Below are 23,795 nucleotides of genomic sequence, written 5' to 3'. Positions count from 1 at the left end.
CAATGTTACTAACTTTCAAGACTTAGGTAGATCATAAAAAATATGACATTTTGGTCTCAATTATCAATACCAAACACCCTCAACTTGTATTCCAACTACCCAACTGCTTCATCATTTGAGGAGGGATATGTTTATTAATGCTTTGCCTGTGAGCACTGCCTTGACAAGAGCTACTCTGGAGCTCTCATTATTATACAATTTGCTGCACTCTCTGTAGGTAGACCTTATGACTATACAGACGCTTAAACTGGTCAATGGGTAGTAGAGTAACTGGTGATCTAGTTGTGGCTGTTTCCGTTTTACAAATTCTTCTTTAAATGTCTCAGATATATTTATTACTTGCTTTAACTCTCCCAAAGGCATTTCTCAGCATAGAGGCAAACATTTTCTAGGTTCTTTTTGTGAGTAAGCCTGTCTTTCAAGAATTCCATAACTCTTACCAGCTGCATCAGCCTACACACATTTCTATCTCTAATCCCTGGACTCTGAGCCTCCACCTGGTTCTTAGTGAATCCCATATAAGAATATTTTTAATATCCTTATGTGCTGAACTAAACTGCACAGATAAGACTGGAGCAAGTTGGATTCTGATACAATTTCTCTACTCTTGAATACTGTTAAACCTTGTCTCATTTCACCAGGAAATTCATTTGCATTTTTCCTAAATTGTCATTAACCTATACTTTAATAATCAACTATACATTTTCAACATGTTATTAGAAAAAACTGATGTTGTTTTTCTTTAGTGTCAAAATCAGAATAGATTCCAACATGCCTAAAAATATCTACATGATAAGAGTATAAAAATGGTAGAACTGGATGTATGGCCATCTTCAAGAAAATAAGAGGATGGAGAAGATTTACTAAGTACGTACTATATGCTAGGCATTTTATCTGTAATCCTTATAAAAGCCTTGTATGGTATGTTTACATCACCAGACTTCAAAACCCCCTAAGCTGCCTCCCTAAATTTGAGTACCACATGTGTTGGCTAGGTGTGACTCAGTCTTAAGAAGCAGAAGTTATCGGTCAGTTTTTGCCAAAATGAGCAGCTAATAATTAACACCTATGTTGAAACTATTGTATCTGGTACACATGTAAAAATCTATCTTAAACCTACAGGACAGGCTAAAGTGTTTTTAAAATTTCTCAGGTAAGTAGGCCCATAGGATACAAGCATTCTTAAAAGCAATTGCACTATGATGACTATACTTAAGGTTTTTCATGGGGAAGATGGATAGTTTGTTACATGTGGCTCTCACACATTTCAGGCAAAAGCTGCTTCTTCCATGTCGCCAGGTTGTAAAGTCTTAAATTATATTCTAGAATGATTGCAAGCTCCTTGGGAAAAAAACATTCCATTGCTGTTCTTTGCTCTGAAGTGAACCAGTCTTCGGAATGAGTAAGAATATAGTCCCAGCTCTTAAAATTCCATGAAAATGTTGTTTGTGTCTTTCAAAGTTTAAAAGCTTCACATTAATCTACAAAATAAAGTACCTCCAGTGCAGGCACTTGTTTGAGGACTTGAAGATGAACAGAATAAAATCAGCACCTGTACAAAAACCACACATCTGTAACATTTTGGAGAGAAAAACAATCTAATAGTCCTATTGACAGTTGTGGCCTTCTAAGTTTGTTACTTTAAGTTTCAAAACAGCACAGGTGCTGCGTTCTATGTTCCCAGGGCTCCTGCACACACTCCCCAGCCCGAGCCTGCATACGTACCTCCTAAGCCATGGTTTTCTATCCACTTTGTAGATTCTGCTTTCTGGAGAACCTAATCCATGTGAATTGAACTCCTGATCTTTTACATAACTGTGGTTGAAGATATTTTTCACTACGTTCTTTAAACAAAGATTCACGTGATAGATTTCTGCTCAAGTTTAGTTCCAGGAAATGTTTGGTTTCTGCAGATGTTTATATGCTTCCGGTTCTCAGTGCATGAAAACTATGTAATTCTGTGCTTCTTTTCCTCACTTGAGCAAGTAGAAAATGTAAAATCAGATACATTGCCCACATCTGCCTGACATGGTCATGTGGGAATACTTAATTCTTCAACTTCTTTTAGGTAGGTGAGACTGGTTTTATTGTTTATAAAGTCACTTTATCTTCCGGCCTGAAACATGTAAGCTGCTCTAAGTGTTTTCAGAAGCAGGAAAAGCTGCAAAATATAAAAGCCATATATAATGTTGACCTGCCTATTAAGTTCCAGAATAAAATGGAAAAGGGAGAAAAGCACAGTGGTGCTTTTATGCTGAGAAGGTATAAATGTTCAGAATTAAATTCTCTTTTATCCAAAAGATAGAAAAAGATTCTACAAAGAAACAAAACAGTACGCTTCTACTCTCTTTAAACTGAGTTCACCAGTTTGAATACTCAAATATGCTGCTGGCTCAATTTCCCTCACAATACTTAAAAGCCTGAAATTTTTACAAACTACTTTAGTAAGAGAGTTCTTCAGATATTATTTTGAAAATTAAACATGTTTTAGAAAAGTGAATTAAACTTGTTTTATGATAGGTGAAGATTCTAAGTCACTTCATTTGGAAAGCAGTCCATATTACATGTGTGGGATTTGTAATCATAACCAGCCAAGATTTTTAGCTTGTTTTTATTGTTTTTAGCTCCTATACTCAATATTCCTTGTCAAGTGACTAAAGTAGTAAGTAATGAAAGTACCAATCAAAATCTTGGAGAGAGAGAGCCTATTATAATGGAGGCATTATAATAAAATTATATTTTATAAATACAAAATTTCAGACAAGAAAAAAAGAAAGCATGAAGTTACATAGGCCAGAAGGTCACTTAAATTAAGCAATCAATTGGCCCTACACTATCTGGCTGATAAAGTAAAAGAGAAAAACAATCAATTACAAATTCACATTGGTCATAATGGAATGGTAAGTGGCAGGAGAAAAAGAGTTTGTCCTACCTCATATGCAAATCTGAGAAATATTTCTCCAGGAAATTATTATATAAATAATATATTGGGGTCCTCAACACTGTCTCTGATAAGAGACCTCAACTGATTCATCTAGCAGTTTCTTACACTATATAACATATACAGTAAAAATATAAAGCTCTAATAATCTGGAGAAAATAAAATAAAACCTAGCAAGTCTAACAGAACTCTCTGTGATGGTGAAAATGTTTTATGTCTGTATTGTCCAATATGGTAGCCACTAGCCACATGTGGCGACTGAGCACCTGAAATGAGGCTAGTGCAACCAAGAAACTGAATTTTTAATTATATTTCATTTTTAACTTTAATAGTCACATTAGTAAAGCAAGTAACTACCCATTGGACCACACAGGTCTAAAACATTATTATGAAACTTTTTTTTAGTAACAGAACCATTTTTGGGCTGGCAAACATGTATGGAATCTAACACAAGAAAATAAAGGTGCTATATTGTATATATTCTTATAAGTTGAGATTTATAGTGTTTATTTACAGTCAATGAGAATAGTTTTCTTTTTTTTAGGTAAAAATTAAAAACTGAGGATTACACAGTGAAAGTTATAAACCTAAATCAGCCCCAGTAAACACTTTCTGCATTGCGTTTGGATACACTATGGAGCACCCATGTGGAACTTCTAACTATACTCTGAGCTACCTAATTACCAGAGGCACACACCCAGCAGCCAACCATTCACAAAGCATGAGCAGAAAACACAGCGTGCCAGCAGGGCAATTTCAGGTGTTTCTCTTCGTGAGAGGAGTCCTCCCAGGAGTCCACATGGCCATCAAGGAGCTATTCTCCTTGGCATTCAAACAAATGCCAAAGGTCAAATCCAAGAATACGAAGAATCACAGGGAGGTGCAGAATTATGTAGGCTCAGAAGCCTCGTGCCCCAAGTAGAAACCAGTATCTCCTGTGATGGCCCCAGCCACATGCTTCCAGGAAGGGCTCCCCATCTCTGAAAAGTGCTCCTGGGGAAGCTCAAAGCTTCTGCTTCAACCAAGAATATACAATTCATGTATAGTTCCTCCCAGTCCAAATATATTTTTTCCCAAATAAAGGTCACTTTTAACATAAGCAATGTTGATTAGTAACATGGTTGACATTCCACTTTTATCAGGATTCAGAGGACGAGTAGAAAGTTCGTCAAAGGTTTGTCCTTAGAGACTAAGAAATGATTTTGTTATTCTTTACCCACATTCATAATCCAAAAAAAAATCCTAGCATTTCAAGAATAGAAAAGATCTCTCTTAACTTCATCAAATACCTACAACAAAATCATACTTAATGATTAAATAATAAAAGTATTTCCTTTAAAAGCCAGGAAATGAGACAAGATGACTACAATCATCACTTCTATAACATAGAGGTCCTAGTTAACATAATTCAAAAAATGAGATAAAAACCTAAAAGTGACAAAACTGTCCCTATCTCCATGTGATAATTGTTTATATTGAGAATTATAAAGGAAAGCCATTAAAAACTAATAAAAAATAATTTCATCAATGTTGCTGGAGTGGGCCGATTCAAGATGGCAGCATGAGAGGTGAGACGGAGAACTCCCAAAACCACAAATAGTATGAAAAAGTAGTTAAATGATACAACTAACCCTGAAACAGCAACAAGAAACAAGGCTGAACCAGACAGCATGCAGACCTCAGGAACAGAGTGGACCTCACGAAACAAGGTAACCTAGGAAAGCCTTAATCCCGGGGGACGGGAGCCCTTCCCCCACCCCAGCTCACCCGAGGGAGGAAGAGAAAGGGAGCAGGGGAGGGGTGGAAGCCTAGAACTGCTGAACACCCAGCCCTGGAGGTCTGCTTTGGGAGCAGAAACTTAACATTTTGCGGTGCTCTGGACGTTGGGGAGCTCGGACAGAGTGCTTGAGAGAGATTCTGGCCGTTTGTGGAGGAGGAGATCCACACCAGCCGCTCCAGAAGAAGGGAAAGGCAGGCGGTCTGGGAGGCTTCCCATTAGCGAGAGGGCGGCTGAAGGGGCGGGGTTTGCACGGAGCTTGCTGCGCTGGGGGAGGGGAGAGCTGGACAAGGTTGTCTGGGCCACTCTGCCCAGCTGGTTGGGAACTTTGAGGAGCTTCAGAGGCCCCATCCCCCTGGCTGCCTACTCAGCTTCGAGGCCCCCCACTGTGACTCGCAGCCTGCTGTGCCTTCCTCCTGGCCTGCCGGCACCGGTTTACAAACCTGCAGTCACTGCACTGGCGTCAGGCCAGAGGGAGGCCCCGCCTACAACAGCTACAGACCCCAAGCACAGAGGCTTACACCTATGTGCTCGGCCCACTGGCTCTGATACTAGAGACACTACAACCGGGAATCAGGAAACAGATCTTTGCTTCCCCCAGGCACCAGCTCTGCTCCCCTACAACCCCCAACCTCACTCCAGGGGCTGAGCAGCTCCAGAGACTGGAACTTCTGGGCACTAGTAGGCACCACACAGAAATATGGAACGTCAAAAGAACAAGGTCCAGACCAAAATCTAACAAACCCCAGAAAAAAGGTCAAATGAAACTGAACTCACCAATCTGCCTGAAAGAGAGTTCAAAATAAAAATCATAAACATGCTTATGGAGGTACAGGAAAATATTCAAGAACTCAGGAACGAATTCAAGTCAGAGATTCAATCATTAAGAAATTCCATATCTGAAATGAAACATACAATGAAGGGATTTAAAAGCAGATTAGATGGAGTAGAAGAGACAATAAATGGAATAGAAATTAGAGAAGAGGAATACAAAGAAGCTGAGGCACAGAGAAAAAAGAATCTCTAATAATGAAAGAATAGAGAGAACTGTGTGACCAATCCAAACGAAACAATATTCATCTTATAGGGGTACCAGAAGAAGAGAGAGAAAAATGGAAAGTGTCATTGAGGAGGTAATTTCTGAAAACTTCCCTAATATGGGGAAGGAGATAGTCTCTCAAGCCATGGAGGTGCACAGACCTCCCAACACAAGGGACCCAAGGAAGACAACATCAAGACATATAATAATTAAAATGACAAAGATAAAGGATAAAGCAGACTTTTAAAAGCAGCTAGAGAGAGAAAAAGGATCACATACAAAGGAATACCCATCAGGCTATCATCAGACTTCTCAACAGAAACCTTACAGGCCAGAAGGGAGTGGCATGATATATATTTAATGCAGGGAAGCAGAAGGGCCTTGAACCAAGAATACTATACCCAGCAAGGTTATCATTAAAATTCGGAGGGATTAAACAATTTTCAAATAAGAAAAAGTTGAGAGAATTTACCTCCCACAAACCATCTCTACAGTGCATTTTGGAGGGACTCCTATATGTGGAAGTATTCCTAAGGCTAAATAGATGTCACCCAAGGGGTAGAAAAAGAGTACAGAATATGATTCGTAACATACAAAAATGGAGGAGGAAGAAAAAGGAGGGAAAAAAACCCTTTAGATTGTTTGTAATAGCACACAAAGTGAGGTAAATTACACTGTTAGACAGTAAGGGAATTACCCTTGAACCTTTGGTAACCACAAATCTAAAGCCTGTAATGGCAATAAGTACATACCTATCAATAATCACCCTAAATGTAAATGGTCTGAATGCACCAATCAAAAGACATAGTCACTGAATGGATTAACAAAACAAAACCCGTCTATAGGCTGCCTACAAGAGACTCACTTCAAACCCAAAGACATACACAGACTGAAAGTAAAGGGATGGAAAAAAATATTTCATGCAACTAACAGGGAGAAAAAAGCAGGAGTTACAGTACTTGTATCAGACAAAATAGACTTCAAAACAAAGAAAGTAACAACAGACTAGGAAGGCCATTACATAATGATAAAGGGGTCAGTCCAACAAGAGGATATAACTATTATAAATATCTATGCACCCAACACAGGATCACCTACATATGTGAAACAAATACTAACAGAATTAAAGGGGGAAATAGAATGCAATGCATTCATTTTAGGAGACTTCAACACACCACTCACTCCAAAGGACAGATCCACCAGACAGAAAATAAGTAAAGAGACAGAGGCACTGAACAATGTATTAGAACAGATGGACCTAACAGACATCTACAGAATGCTCCATCCAAAAGCAACAGGATACACATTCTTCTCAAGTACACATGGAACATTTTCAAGAATAGATCATATTCTAGGCCACAAAAAGAACCTCAGTAAATTCAGTGTTGCTGAGTAAAGACCAATATACAAAGATTAATTCCTGTAAGTCAAAAAAATCACTTTGTAATTATAATAGGAAAAGCTACCATTTAAAATAGAACATTTAAAATAGAACCACTAAGCTATAAGCTTTCTAATAATCTAACAAAAAAAATTCAAGAGCTTTATAGAGAAAATTACAGAGTGGAGTAAATGGAAAAGTATTCCATTTGAGGTTGGAAGACCTAATAAATATTCCTAAGTTGAATTGGAATCCAATATGATTCAAATAAAACTTTCAGAGGGTCTTTTTTGGACCATGGTATGATTCTAAAACCCATTAAAAAAAAAGTCAAGAACAGCCTTGACAAATTTGAAGGAGAAAAGTCAACTTGTATTCCAAAATGTTAAGACCTATATTAAACCAAGCAAATAAAATGGTATAGACATACAAGAAGGAATATAACACTGGGAAAAGAATTTTGTATGTCTGGAAATTTTGGTATATAATAGTGTTAGTACTATAAATCAGTGAGGCAAGGATGGACTACTGAACAGTGGTGCTGAGACATAGGTCATCCATAAGGAAAAAGAATTAAATCCCTATTTCACACCTTACAGAATCATTCAGGCTAATTAAATATTTAAATTGTGAAAACAAAACTTTGAAATCTTTTAGAAAAAAATCCTTGGGGCAATGAAGGATTTTTAAAATATGATACATAGAGTAGAAACTATAAAAAAAAACAATGATAAATGTTAAAATTTTTTCGAATTCTAACAACAAAAGATTTTTTAAACATATTGAAAAACCAAGCCGTAGACTGGGAGAAGGAAATGTTAATTTATACAACACATGAAGAACTCCTGAAAATCAATAAGACAAAACAGAATCAAAGAAAAGAGACTAAAAATTGTGGACAGCCAATTAATAGAAAAGGAAATCTGACTAGAAAATAAATATAAGATGTCCAAACTCAGTACAAAGTCATGTAACTCTAACAGGGAACAATTTCACATCAGACTAGCAAAATATTATACAATAATCAAAGAAAGTCTGAACTGATTAAAACACTTTGGAGAGCAATTTGTCAATATCTAATAAAGGTGAAGATGCTCATGTTTACAACCAAGCAATTCCACTCCTGAGTATGTACAATAAAGCAACCTGCATATGTACAACTGGCATATGTAAGATTTCTTCCTAGCACTGCTTGTAATAGCAAAAAACCAAAAATAACTCAAGCATCAGTTAATAAGAGAATGGATAAGCAAGATGGTGTAACAAATACTATTCATATTTAAAAGAACAAAGAACAGTTACAAATATCAAAGATGGATATGTTTTTTTTAAAAAAAATGACAGCTTCTGCTTAGCAAAAGAAGAGTGAAAGGCAACCTACAGAAAAAGAGAAAATATTTGCAAATATTTAAATAATAAAGTGTTAATATCCAGAACTATAACTCAACGGCAAAACATCAAATGACCCCAATTTAAAAATGGGCAAAGGACTTGAATAGACTTTTCCCCCAAAGAAGACACACAAATGACCAACAGGTTTATGAACAGATGTTCAATGTCACCAAAGGAAATGTGAATGAAAAACACAATGAGGTACTACCTCATACCTGTTAGGATGGTCACTATCGGAAAACCAGAAAACAACAAGGGCTGGCAAGTACATGGAGAAACTGGAACCCTTGTGAACTGACGGTGGGATGTAAAATGATACAGCCTCTGTGGAAAACACTATGACGGCACCTCAAAAAACTAAAAAATATAACTACCCATATGATCCAGCAATCTCACCTTTGAATATTTATTTAAAAGATTTAAAATCATTAAAATCAGGATCTGGTAGACATATCTACATTCCCATGTTCATTGCAGCATTATTCACAATAGTCAAGAGGTAGACACAATGTAAATGTCCATCTACAGATGAATCAATAAAGAAAATGTGACATGTGTATATACAATGGAATACTATTCAGCCATAAAAAGAAATCCTGTCACATACAATGTAGATGGACTTGACATTATGCTAGGTGAAACAAGCCAGTCACCAAAGAACAAACACTGCATGACCACTTACATAAGGTAGCTAAAGTAATCAAACTTACATAAGCATAAAGTAGAAGGGTGGTTGCCTGCACCTGGGAGTAGAGGGAAATGGGGATTTGCTGCTCAATGAGTACAGAGTTTCAGTCCTGCAAGATGAAGAAGTTGTAGCAATCTGCTGTACAACATTGTGCTTATAGTTAACAATAAGGTACAGTACACTTAGAAATTTGTGAAGAAGGAAGACCTCATATGATTTTTACCACCTTCAAGAAAAATGTTAGGAGAAAGAAGCTGCAGAAGACTCCTCAGTAAAATATTTCCATAAAGCTTGAAGTCATATAAAATAATGTCATATACATGATGCTACAGATGGATATAAAGGTAGTAAAAGTATAAAACACAGATGGAAATCTTAAATAATAAATTTGGGATAGTGGTTTCTACTAAGGACGAAAAAAGGAGAATCGTATTAAAAAAATGATAATCAGGGGGCTTCTATTTTGTCTGTGTATCATTACTTAAAAAAAACTAGTATTACCAAACTGATGGATTTGATCGTTTATTTTTCTATATGTTTGAAATATTTTATTACAGAAACAGATTTTTTAGAACCTAATACTAAGAACATTTTTCTCCCTTCCTAAGGAATGAGTATGTTTTGTCTTCACTGACAACAAAAGATTCCCTGGATCACCACAGGGGAAGCACAGGCCCGAAATTACAGCAAAATTCAGTTTGTATTTGTGTATTCACTCCTCTCAGAAGAGGATCAATAGAGTTCATGAGAGGGTCTGTGACTTAAATGAAAATGCCAAAAGTCATATAAATATAACTGATGGTATTTGCCATTTTGTACTAGGTGACAATAAAAAAACAAAACAAAATCTGACTTAAAATCAATAAATGTATGTGTAAACTTCCTTATTTATATGCTATTTCATGTATTTTTGCTGTAGAGTTACTTAAACCCTCTCTGTAAAAAGGCAAGCTGTTAAGAAAAAAAAAAGAAACATTCTTTAACAAATCCTCACCAAATTCAGGTAAGTAAACACAGAATACAAGAATTTGTTGGAGTAAACATAAACACTGACACAGCAGTCTTGGGATCAGGTGTCAAGACAAATGGCTCTGATACTAACTTTAATAGGAAGGCTACAGAGGGAATTCAAATCAAGGCAGGCTATATCAGGGTCCTTACCTTTTTGGCCATAAATATCCCTAAAGAATATAACAGTAACAGGGGGTCAGAACTTGGGGATAGGAAGCCTATTTATTGATTGAAAAATTCTCCCAAATGATTCTGATACACTCTCCTCTGCCCCATCCAACCCCCAAAGCCCCCAATCCCTGCCCCAATTGAGATAGCTGGTTTATATTCTTTTTATTTGTTAAATACTTAACATTGTATTATTGAGCACCTGTCAGAAAGTGAGTATTTTTATACTTCTGCACAGTTAGAGCTGTCTGGGCAAATTTTACTGAGACCTGGGGTAAAGGACAAGCCTTAACATGTAAAAGATGACTGAACTGATAGTAAGAGATTTCTCTCTCCTGAGATATGTGCTTGTTTCAGAAGGATGATGAAACCAGGGCCGTGGAAATATTCTGGGGGTTGTAAACTCAGTCTCCTTTCTTAAATTACTACTGTAAGTAATAATCTATCCCTGCCCCAGAAACCTTGTGTCTACTTTCAAGATAATATGAATATAGACATTAAAAACTTTTTATTTACCAGGCACTATTCTAATTCCTAAGGACACCGCTGTGAACATGAGAAAGTTCCTGCTCTCACAGAGCCTGCAGTCAGTTCACTGTGGTACTGACAAGTAAATCACCTAAGACAACATGGTATGGCAAGCCCACAGTAGGAGCTGTATAGGGAGTTGTGAGTGATTAAAGAAATCTAAACTGAGACTTGAAGGATGAGTTAGCCAGATGTCTTTGTCTGCAAATAAAAGAAAAATCCCAAACCAATCAAGCTTTATTGTCATTACATAGCAAGAAATCCTAAGGAAGGATGGCTCAATCATGCCAGCCACGCACAAGCAACACCTGTCTTCCTACCCTTCCATCCTGCCCATGATGGCTGCTGCGTGGGCCAGCTTGCAAGAAGCTGGAGCTCGGCCCACAGTGGGAAGACCATCTTTTCCTCAGGGAGGAAAACCTTTCCCAAAAGCCCCCAACAGACCCCTCTGTTTGTCTCACCAGCCAGAACTGAGTCACATGCTCACACTCAAACAAATTGATTGGCAAGAATGGAACCTTCACAGTGACAGGAGGCTAGGGTCCAAGCCCACCTTCTCCAAAGTACACAGACATGCAAAGAAGACTACATTTTTTAACAAAATCGAGGCTCTATTAGAAAAGAACAGAGTAGTAAAAGGTTACAGGGAAAGTGACCAGTAGAATGTGCTATAGTCATTAAGGTAACCTTTCCCTTTTTAGAATGTTATATTTCACTAACAGAAACTATAAAGAAAACCTACCTTGTTCTTCAGGAACCACATACACATACTTCAATTTTTTAATTTTAATAGAGAAAAACTAAAAATAATGAAACTAATATGGAGTGAACAAAGTACCGAAAGGGATGGAAGATCACAGTGTAGCGAAGGGGATCAGGCTTTGAATAAGCAGGGGCAGTTCTGAAAGAAGAGAGTCATGAAATGACAGAGCAGCTGATTTATGTTTAAAGGCACAAAGATAAAAATCTAAAGGAGAAAAAGTATGTCTATTTAGCTGTAAGGAGACTGAAGAATATTGAGAAAATGCATGGGCAAATACAAGGCCCACGGGGGCAGAACTTGCATGTTTGTCTGTTGCACGAAGGTACTCACAAATACTTGTGCAATGAATGAACAAACGAATATGTCTGGATGTGCAATACTATTTGACTCGAAAGTACCAAAGGTTTCTATCAGAGGACACATGTGACTGAAGCTACTTCTGAAGAAAATTGTTGTTGTCAGTAAATAGAATGGACTAGAGGAAAATGAGACAGAAAGTGTGATCAATTAGGAAGCTACTGAAATCATCTAGGCATAACGTGATCAGGGCCTGGATCCAGGGATTCAAGAACTAAAAATGCCAACTACAATGTTAAAAAGCAGTAGTTATCTGTAAGGAGACATCCTTTGATTATTTTATTTAGTGTCAAGTATATACAGAAGCAGTATTGAATATTTTAGATTCATTTATTACTAATTATGAAAAATAGGATGACTGATTTTTAATCTAGTTTATCCACTTCTGAGTTTTAAGAAGTTTTACAGCATTTCAACTGGGCTTTCTTACCCTTGTTTCTTTTTCAACTCCAACAGGAAAGATGCAGGACTAAACAAACCTCAGTCTATCAGAATCCTGGGCTCTGTGGCCTCCTAGTGCTAGCTGTCTAGAATGACAGCTTCTCTGGCAAATTCTCTATTTACTACAACAGTATAAACTCATTCTGTCCTTTAAGTCTTCCTTCCACATAAAGTACTAATGACATCCCCCACATAACATCTCAATACTATTCACAACTATACCAAGTCTACGTCTGAGGTAAACAAAGTGCCTACGAAGCTGAAGGTCATTAGATCATTCATGCTTATGTCCGTAACATTATTTCCTTTAATAATCTGCGAGAAGCCACTGCCAAGTATTCTTTGTTTTATTCTTGTTTGTTGTAAACAAGATTTTAATTATTGTTTGCTCATATCTTATAGGTCACTTAAGCTTTATTTCACCCCTGACAACTTTATGTACATACTCTGTTTCTCCATGATTATTCACTACAAAGACAACCCACCAAAAGACTCAAGTAAATCTCCCTCATCAAAGCTTCTCTGATCTTCTGACTGGGATGAGGGCACTTGTACTTACAGTGCATACTTGACAGATCTCCTGCTGACAAGCAGTGTTGGTCACACACAAATGGAGCTCTACTTCTAGCCAGTCCCATGAGTCCCATGGCCACTCTGGGACACAACAGAGATGTTCCAGCTAAGCTGAGAAAAGACCACTGGAAGGCTGTGTGCGCTGGCAATGCTGCTCACTAGTCATGTGATCAGCAAAAATATCCAGGTGTATTAAATATCCAGTAGCAGTAAGTCTTCCTGTCATCTGGACCCTTCTTTCTACAGACAGTATTTTATCAGAAGAACTAAGTGACTGTTTTAAGGTTACATATCCTAACTATACTTACACATCTGGGGAAGAGTTTAGGGAAGAGTAAGTGATAAATACATAAAATCTAAGGAATCAAACAATGCCTTCCTCTCCAAAAAAGACAATTATTAATACCAGGGAAAACAAAAAGTTGTGTTGGAAAGAAAAAGTAGCCATGGATTATGAGCCTCAGCTGTGAATAATATTTTCATAGTCATAATAATGTAAACTGATTATTATTTGAAATCTATAATGCGAAGGGAGGAAGGAGGGCTTTACACATGGGGTGAGTATATTAGAAAGATAAATCCCCTTCTGCTATCATGAGAACTCAAAGGTAATGCCTAAGACTAAAACATTAAAAATTGGAAAGAGAAACCAGCTATTTAGAGATTTGGACATGAATAACAAAAGAATCACGTGTCAGAGTGGAACTCTTGAGAGTAGGGACTGGGTGGGGTGGCAGCTGAGAGACTGCTAGGCTTTGTAGTAAGCCTCACACAAACTGCTGGACTCTGAATTCTGTGTATGTATAACTGAGATTACAGTTAAATTAAAAAGTGGCCAAGCAGAGACTGGAACCTATCTGGAACCTAGAGGTTTTGACTGTATAATACTTTTTTCTGAAATTATATATATATATATTTTTTTTCATTTGAAGAAAACACAGATATCTAAACAATTTAATTTTCTACTGTTCTTGTTGTAGATACTATGTTTTCATTTCATGGAAGCAAAAAAAAATCATGTATTTACCAGATGAATTGGAGACATATGAATCTGTACTCGGTGCTGGGGAAACACATACGAGGAAGACCTTCCCTGCAAAGGGTAACTCTATATTAGAAAGACAGATAAGCACACAAATAACCAAAAAGCCATGAGATAAGCACTTAACTCTCCTTGGTTCCCTCATTCGTAACACACCTTGTTGGGTTTTTGTGAATATTTAGTAACTCAGTACATATAAAGTTCTTTGAATGCTGCCTGCTAGATCTTAAAAAAAAATAAGGCCAGAAAGACAAACACTTGCCCACCTGATTTCAAAGCCCATGCTCATTGCACGACATCACATTCTTTTCATAAACAAAAAACGTATTTTCATCTTGGATCCAAATAATATCCAGTAAATAGACATATCTATATATTACTCATTATATATGTAGAGCAGAATAAAATCTGAGGACAAAAAATATTTTTTCTACCTCTTTTTTTTCCATTTCTTTTTAATTATTTATAAATATTTGATTTATTTAGAAATAGTCCCCTATATCTTATACACTAGGCATGATTAAAAGTGAAGTTCTTGATTTATCAGTAATATAAAATGTGGTCATGAACTGTTTTCAATAACCAGAAATTATTTATCACTAGATGGCACTGTAGTGGATAATTTTTCAAAAAAAATTTTTAGCATGAGATCCAACTGACTTACCAAATTAAGAGAATATTTTCTTTCAACAGAAGAAAGGTTATATTACAACTGTTTTAAGTTATTTTGTGGCTTTAAAAAAAGATAGTTTAATAGAAAAGAAAACGATATAATCAAGTTAAATTTTATTTTAGAACTATTCTGATTATCTTAAATAACTGTTCTGATACCTTCTAAAGCAGAAATAGTTCTGAATGCCTCTCTTGTTTACAGTGCAATGAATAAATCCAGAAATGTGCAGGGGTAGTTTGTACTTGAGCAACTTGGTTAAGGTGGAACTACATTTCCCAGAATTCCCTTTCAAAAATGGTTCTAGGTCACGGTTGGCCACACAAATTTCCTTGAGGTTTAGAAGAAGGAACTGCAGCAGCAGCCATTGTTTTTTGAAGTCATTACTCACTTCTTGGTTAAGTGTGGTGACAGACACGGATGCTGACAGGTTACAGCTTGTCCTCACACCCCTCTGGTCTGTGTTCAGGTCTTTTTCCTAATATGGACCTACTGACCAACAAGGACCCCAGGCAGAAAGAAATATGTAATGGTTGACCAATGTGTGTTTTGTTTGGTAGGCTGTAACAATGCAGCAAACAATTTACACTCCTCACACGCTAGCTTCAATGGGTTGATAATGCTGTTAATTTACAGAAGTATATAACTTTCTGCATGTATCAAATATAACTTTAAGAATAAAGCACATCACAGACAAGCAGTGATATTAAATATTGAGATATTTAAATAAGTTGAGACCACAATGTCTGAGAAAAATAGTGAACTAAGAAATCCAACTCTGTCACTTCTTTATCTAGTAGTTTCATTCATCTTGCCTGAAAACCCTCAAATATTTATAGCCACCTATCTTTAATCATCAGCCAAACTCCTGAGTTGGAAAGCCAACCTCCAAGATGGCTCCTTAGTCTGTTTTATTTTTAAGACTGATAAACCAGATCTAGTGCTAGAATCCATGTAGGTGTGTGTATGTAACAGGCTCAATAATTGCGTATTAAAAAAATAGATGAGTTACCTCCATGTTTGTGTTCATCTAATTTAACTCTTTTTACATATGAGTTACCACAAAGTAATACAAATAGAACATGAAAGAAAATAAGAAATATAATTGCTAGTCCACTTTTGGAGATAAAATGATGAGATTCTGTGTTCTGTCCTATTATTTCTTGAGTTTGCCTCTGGCAATGTCATGCAGTGTCACACAGTCTGGGTGATTGCTTCCATATAGATAACTCTCCAAGTCACAGCTCTCACACTAAACTTTCAGCAAAGTCACAATACCCTGGGCCCATAGGGCAGCACTATATTCATCTGTGTGTGTGTCAGTGTTTACAGAGGACTTTTCATGTTTTAAATCCTTTATAACCATTATCTCCTTAGCCTCCAGGACTCCTATGAAATGAGTACAAGCATACAAATCTTTTTTATGTTGACATGTACACATGTATAACTGGTGGAAGGCTACTACGAGATACTGAGTAGCTTTTTCCAAGGTCTTGTGTCTAGTACATGTCAAAGCCAGGATCTGAACCTGGCTGGGTCTGACTGCAGAACCAACCATCAATTGCTATACAGTCTATCCTCCTCTCCCATTAGACCAGACAACTTGAGAATCTGCCTCAGATTCATCTTAGTATCTGTCCAAAGAACACAAGGCATGTCTATTTAGTATATGTCAACAGTTATCTGTTGACCATATATATTTTGAGTTAGCTGAGGTGTCGCCTGATATCAAAGAATAATTGCTGCTCCAATTTAAACTAGAGAACACTTTACAAAGTTTCATTTACACTTAATAACAGAGAGACAATGAAAACAAAAACCAAAGAGTAATTAAACTGAAGTCACATAACCTCTATACCTCAAATCTATCCCAGTCTTTAGGATTCCATCTACATTATAGGACAATCACATTGTATTATCATACCTTCAGATATTACATTCTATGGACTCTAATGGGCCTCCTTCCCAAATGAATGAATAAACCCCAGGTCTCCACCCCTCCTGGACCTACTACAGTTAAGTGAACCAAATCCATCCATGTTCTGAGAGATGACCACTAGAAAATCACTTCAAGGGTGATGATGTGTAAAAAAGGATCCTTTTCTGCCAGGCCCGAGATTTCACACTTGGATTTTGTCACTCTATCTGAATTAACTACACTGGAGTTTGGTCCTGTGATGACATTGCATCCTGCTATCTTTTGTGTGAGAACAAGAATCCCCTACTTGGTTCTCCTTACTGAATGAAGGACAGATTGAGAATTCATTCAAATACACCAAAACACTTAACCACTGTGCACCTTGGGGATACAAATGCTATCTATTTGGACTAAGTTTTAAGCATAATAATCTCACAGTACACAATATCAAGGTAGGTCTCGAACATTCAAAGGACCCTCCTAAGCCTTCCATGATTTTATTTCCCCTCTGGCCAGCAATTCCTTGAAGTCTGTCCTTTCTGTTAGGCCACTCTTCCTCTACTTCCACACAAAGGCTGAGTTCTCTTTCAAGGCCTGAAGTAAAAGAGAGCAAGTCCTTTTTCTATGGGCCCCAGATCTAGCCTTGGGGTCCAAAGCGACATTTCTCCTCAGCTGCTAGACCCATCACCTGACCTCTTGGGTGTCCCCCCTTCCAGGGACTTCCTTCTCCTTGAGCATATTCTCAGCTCCACTCTTGTTCTTTTTAGCGTGGGTTCTCACTCCTTGCTATTAGTCAGTTTTTCCTACAACTCTGCCCAGCATCACCCACTCACCTGACTCAGCAGAGAGTCACACAACCTACATATTTGAAAAATACCTCTGATATAATCTTGAGCATCGTTCTTTCTTTTATATTCAAATAAACAATAAGTAGACTTGGTTCTATGTAGGCAAATGCCCCTTTGTCCATAATTTTTATGATGAGAAAATTTTTACCATAGATATTAATTAGTTGCTTTTAAATTTATGCAGTCAGAACAAGAGAAGTGCCCTAAAATAAAGAAGAGATTCTGCTCTTCCTAATCACCTAGATACTAAATCATTTAAATATACCACTAATGGGGGTGTAAAATTTCTGATTTTGCCAATCTTCAAGAAAAATATAAAAAATAAAATGGACAGAAAACAAACACCTATTCGAAATGATTTTGTATTATTTGCCGGAAGGCAGAATTTTGGTTGTTTTACAGTCCCTCTGATTTATTCTTTGTTTTCACCATTACTTTAGAAAGTAATCTGATCCACTCTAATTGTATCTGAGAACCACTAATTTTTTTCGAAGCATCCACTCTAGGACTGAACCTGGCTTTAGATACTCTTCTTTAAATTCATTTCAAAAATGGGCTTCAGAGAATGACTTTCTAATGTCAACACGAATTTCAGACTTGGGGTCTAACAATTGGTCACAGAATGCAGAGATCTCAAAATTCAGTGGTGCCTTCAAAACTTTGAAAGCAAAACACTGAACAAAGATGGAGAGATAAGCACAACCTTTAAATAACATGAAAGTCTACAGGTTTATGTCCACACAGGTCCTGAGTTCTAGAACTGACTGTCCTATAAATTACTTTTTTTAATTTACCAAGATCATCCATTCAAATAAACCTGGGATGTCATGCCATTGTTTAGCTCTCTGAAGAAAAGTATTTTCCACTGGCGAAGGATAGAGGATTCAAGAACTCAGGGAAACTTTATAGGTTAAAAAAAAAATCTTCAGCAAGGCAAAGAGCAGACTGTGGGTGGCTTTTGGCTTCAAGTACTGTAGTCAGGTTACTTGAATATTTTGTTTTGTGAGATCCTTATAAGTGAACAGTTACGTATTTTTTCATTTAAAAATATTTCTCCTTTCCTATTTGTAACTACGATTGAAAGTGTAAGTTCAGTCAAAAGAGTATTTTCCTTCAGAAATCTATGCTACAGACCTATCATATTACTTCTGTAAACTACCTCAGATAAATCCTAAGTTGGACAAATACGCCAGAGAACATTAAATAAGTAACTGTGAATTCAATTAAGTACACAAATTGTTTCTCCACTTTTGGCAAATGTTTGATACTATTCTTAAAAGCTTAAATACAAAATACGAACAGTTCGATGTCATGAGCAGTCTAATTCATTTGCTAAACACCACAAATACTTTAAAGGTTCATCTTCATTAAGTTCAAAACAAAGAGATTTGACTCTTTTAGATCACTTAATTAGACACAGGCATACATGGAGAACTGAAGGGTGGTAACAAGAGCATGGAGTCTGGGATCATAACAAGGACTGGATTCCTGGCTCAGGTACTTGCCAGCTGTGTGACCTTACACAAGCTACTTAAACTCTCCTAAATTCAGTTTCTTCAGCTGTAGAAAGAAAAGAACAGTAATATCCAGCTCCCAGAGTTGCTGTAGAGACTGAATGGGTCAAATAAGACATGTGCAACCAGTGCAGCACATGACACCTGGCAAATGGGATGTATGCTATCCAAGTGAGTTCCCTTCTCCTACACCTCACTTCCCTGGGCCAGGTCTTGAGAATTTATAATGATCACGGAATAGCTGTGGAAAAAAATACCAGTGTATTTAGATCACATTTTTTAAGAATATTGTAGGAAATTCTGACACATGCTATGACACAGATGAAGCTAAATGAAATAAGCCAAACACAAAAGGACAAATACTGTATGATTCCTCTTACATCAGGTCAAACTCAAAGACAGAAAGTAGAATGGTGGCTGCCAGAAGCTGGATGCAGGGAGCAATGGGGAGTTTGTGTTTTAATGTGTACAGTTTTGGCTGGGAAAGATGAACGGTTTTGGAGATGAAGAGTGGTGATGGCTGCACAACAATGTTAATGAACTTAATGCTAAGGAAGTGTACACATAAAAATGGTTAAAATGGTAAATTGTTACATATATTTTATCACACACAAAAAAATCCTGAAAACTAGTTCAACCATTGTGGAAAGCAATATGGAGGTTCTTCAAAAAACTGAAAAATAGAAATACCATTTGACCTGGGAATTCCACTCCTAGGAATTTACCCAAAGAAAACAACTTCTCAGATTCAAAAAGACATATGCACCCCTATGTTTACTGCAGCACTATTTACAATAGTGGAAGCAACCTAAGTGTCCATCAGTAGATGAATGGATAAAGAAGATGTGGTACATATACACAATGGAATACTATTCAGGCATAAGAAAGAAACAAGTCCTACCATTTGCAACAACATGGATGGAGCTACAGGGTATCATGCTCAGTGAAATAAGCCAGGTGGAGAAAGATAAATATCAAATGATCTCCCTCATTTGTGGAATATAACAACGAAGCAAAACTGAAGGAACAAAATAGCAGCAGAGTCACAGACTCCAAGAAGGGACAGGCAGTTACCAAAGGGGAGGGCAGGTGGGGAGGGAAGGAGATGGGGATTGGAGGAGTATTATGATTATTGCACATGGTGTGTGTGTGGGGGGGGGTCACAGGAAGACAGTTAGCACAGAGAAGACAGGTAGGGACTCTGTGGCATCTTACTACACTGAAGGACAGTGACTGCAATGGGGTACGGGGGGGGGCTCGATAATAAGGGTGAATGTAGTAACCACACTGTTTTCCTTGTGAAACCTTCTTAAGAGTGTATTTCAATGATACCTTAAAAATACACTGAAAAGTACTTGTTATTTAAAAAACCTTATAATAAATTATTTTGCAAAAAATTACTTAGTAAAATAAATAATGATGTTGTAGTTACTTGTTCCAGCTCCCAAGGTAAAGACAGCAATATGGGGGAAAAATCAGGTACTCTACCATTTGGTTGAATAATTTGCTGTCCACTTCACCAGGCCGTTGATGCTGGGCCACACTCCACAATGTACCCCTGGGTCAGGTCTCTTTCTTAGTTCCAACAGTGGCTGTTTCAAGCATACGTGGCCACATTCACACCATCGCAGTATGCTTACATTACCTTATCTAAAGACCTTTCTTCTACCCTTCACATGTGATCTACCTCCTATTTTAAATTGCTTAAAAAAAAAAAAAAGGTAGTCTCTATTCATTAACTCCCACTGCACTTACTGATTGGAAGGAACTTTCTAATGCCAGTTTTACAATTTTTCTCGAGAGCCTCTGACTTGGTCATTCATCTGCCTTGTTTTACTTTTTCTCATCCCAACTTGGCCTCTTGGTAGCATCTGATTTGATTACTTACCTTTTTTAATCTGTTCTGAGATGGTGTTTTCCTGAGCACACCCTTTAAATGCCCACGTCCTTTGCTTGGTCTCCCTCACTGCTCAGCTAGCTCCCCTTTTGTAATCTTACCCACTCCCACATGTATGACTCCACACTCCATATCTTTCTCCCCTAAACTTCAGTCATATTTCCAATGATCTACTAGTTACCACCATTTGGATGCCCCATTATCAAATGTCCAAAACCAAACCCAATGCTTCTTTTCTGCCCTGCATCCAACAGCCAGAGGATTTAAAAATCCACAACCATTTTCTACTCTTCCATCTCCCTCATAAACACTATATGTAGCTCCGATCAAGTACTCACAAATCGTACCTCCCATAATCATACCTGACATTTTGTCCTCTTCACATCTCCACTGTCAATGCCTGAATCCGGACCCTTCATCTAGCTTATCTGGACTGCTGCCCTGGTCTCCTAACTAGTCTATTCTCTAGCGTTAGCCTTTCAAGCCCAATTTTCACACCACTGCCAGGCATTTTTCTAAATTGTGAATCTGTGCCATTCCTCTGATTTCAAAGCCTCCAGTGGTTCCCTGCAGCCAACAGGGCAGAGGCCAGCTACGAGCATTCCACACAGAGCCCCTCTGGATCTCATTCCCCACCATCTTCCCGCTCCTCAGCTCCATGAACCTCAAGCTCCTTCTCAACTTCTGAAAAACTGGTCCTCATACCTCTACATCTTGGTACATGCTTCTCCTTCTCCACATGGTCAGCAACTACTTACAGTCAAAGATTCAGCTCAGATGTCAGTCTTCCCAGACCTCCGGGCCAAATTAACTACAGGCTTCCAGAGCAGTCTGTATATGAGGCCCCTACAGCAACACTTATCAGAGAACATCACACTTACTTCTTTTTTGTGCCCAAGCCATTATTGAAACCTGCTCAGAGGAGCACCTCAAGATCAGGAACTCTGCCTTACTCGTTTTCCAGTCCACCCCAAATTCTTCAAGGCTCGTGTAGGTGGCTCTCTCTCTAGTCATGAATCTCTCAACCATCAAAGCTCAGCAACTTCACTGCCACACTGACGGATTGTTGTGTGGGAAAGTCATTCATTTGCTCACTCAACTAACATTTATTAGCTATTGGGCATACACAGATGAGTAAGTCTTGACCCCTCCCACGAAGGAGTTCACAGCCTAGTAGGGGGTAAAAATCACATAAACATACATTTATGTAACACGTTGCAGAAGACCAGAAGTCCCAGGACATTCTGGAGACAAAGGGACATGAAGGATAATTAGCCCAGCAAGTGTGGGGCACTGGGAATGGAAGAGGCCACTGGAGGAAGCTTCTGGGACTGACGGTGCCCAAAGTGTGTCTTGGAGAACATAAGAGAAAGAGGAGGGGAAGAACAGGTGGGAGACAGGAAAAGGGAAATGTATCAATTAATCTCATTAACTTTTTGTCAGCTGGAAGTCATGATATAATCTTTATAAATACATCCAGATCTTTAATTGTGAAAAAATCCTCAATCTCCTCAGACACCCCTTCTCACTCCCTTTTTTTTCTGTTTCTCTCTTCCACACCCACTGACACATAGGAAAAGCTTAATACATGTAATGAAAAATATATGTATGAACCTTTACGGCAGTAGTGAAATGTTTAGGGTCCACATTTCTCTTTTCTCGCCTCCCTCAACAGTCACTATCTGAGCTCTACCCACCCACCGAAGTCTCTCAGACTCCTCTGCCCCAGCGCTATTCCTTCTCACCATTCCCAGGCCCCTTTCATCTCTTCTGTGCCCACCTTCTATGCACACTGCAGAACTGGACTACATCACTTACTGCTATTCTATCTAGTCAAAGATGATGGTACCAAAAACAGTCACACCATTTTGTGCAAAAAAGAACTTAATAACAATAGTTTTTTCACAGCATAAAGTCTACCCTTCAATTTGGAACGCTCCATCTTATTGCCAATTATTTTACTCATTTGAACACTGATTAAATACATGTATAGATACATTAAAGAAGACAAAATAATCTTTCAAGTCAGTATTTACATTTGGCTGTTACTATTTTAGTGATATTTACTATTAATTGCATCACTGCAAGTTCAATTAACAAAGCATACAAGTAACAGAATCCTACTTGAAGTTGGGAGGTAAGAGAGAGAAAAAAATGGGTAATCTCTCATCTGGAAGCTGATCTTGAAGTCATACTAGCCAAGGGTAAAGGAAAGGAAAGGAAGGGAAGGAGGAGGTGGAAGTGTACAAATAACAGTTAAATGCAGTATGTGAAGTGAAAAAATTATTAAGTAAGTTGCTTTCACTTACAGTTAAGAGAGTCCCTGAAAACAAGCGAGGTGAAATCCTACCGTATCGCTCAATCCAAGAACTAAGAAGTGCTATTCCAGGGAGGTGTGGTGGTGCTAAAAGGAGGCAAAAAAGGATTAAGATCTCAAAATCTAAGTGGTAAAAGGCAAGCCAGCCACTCATCCTCCCACCTCAAGCACTTTCTAAAAAGTTAATCATCAAATTAAATGTTATAATTCAATTTCCAAAATTGTTCTACTCCACTTAAAACTGCGGTCACCTCTAATAATCTTACAAGCAAATGCATTCATTTCAAACATCATCCTCTTCAGTTCTGCAACATCTGAATCTCTTGAACTCCACTTTTTTCGTTCCCACCAGGAACACAGTTGGCTCTTCTCTCAAATGCTACAGATCTAGCTCCTCTTCCTATCTGGACTCCAAACAAAGGCCTCCCCCAAAGGCTTGGTTCTCACTGCTCTGGCCTCTGTAATACTTAACTCCTTAAAGAATTTAAACATCACTTCTTGGATGACAAATGTGGAATTTTCCTCTTTGG

General features: G+C 37.8%; 1 long non-coding RNA gene across 16 annotated transcripts in view; it reads right to left on the bottom strand.

Annotated features, from left to right (window-relative positions):
• LOC108392288 (uncharacterized) overlaps positions 1 to 23,795 on the bottom strand; it is a 244,974-nt gene that overhangs the window by 197,628 nt on the left and 23,551 nt on the right. For 9 of the 16 annotated variants that reach the window (XR_012132113.1, XR_012132112.1, XR_012132114.1 and 6 more), the window contains one exon: positions 14,087 to 23,352. The exons of 2 other annotated variants lie outside the window; for them this stretch is intronic. This is a non-coding gene — a long non-coding RNA (uncharacterized lncRNA). The remainder of the gene's footprint in view (positions 1 to 14,086; positions 23,353 to 23,795) is intronic. 5 more of the 16 variants (XR_012132123.1, XR_012132122.1, XR_012132115.1 and 2 more) reach the window with 4 other exon arrangements.

This window comes from Manis javanica, chromosome 6 (genome assembly GCF_040802235.1).
Source record: "Manis javanica isolate MJ-LG chromosome 6, MJ_LKY, whole genome shotgun sequence".
Taxonomy (NCBI): domain Eukaryota; kingdom Metazoa; phylum Chordata; class Mammalia; order Pholidota; family Manidae; genus Manis; species Manis javanica.
Note: the sequence above shows the minus strand (reverse complement) of the source record. Positions and strands in the feature narration are given on the sequence as shown.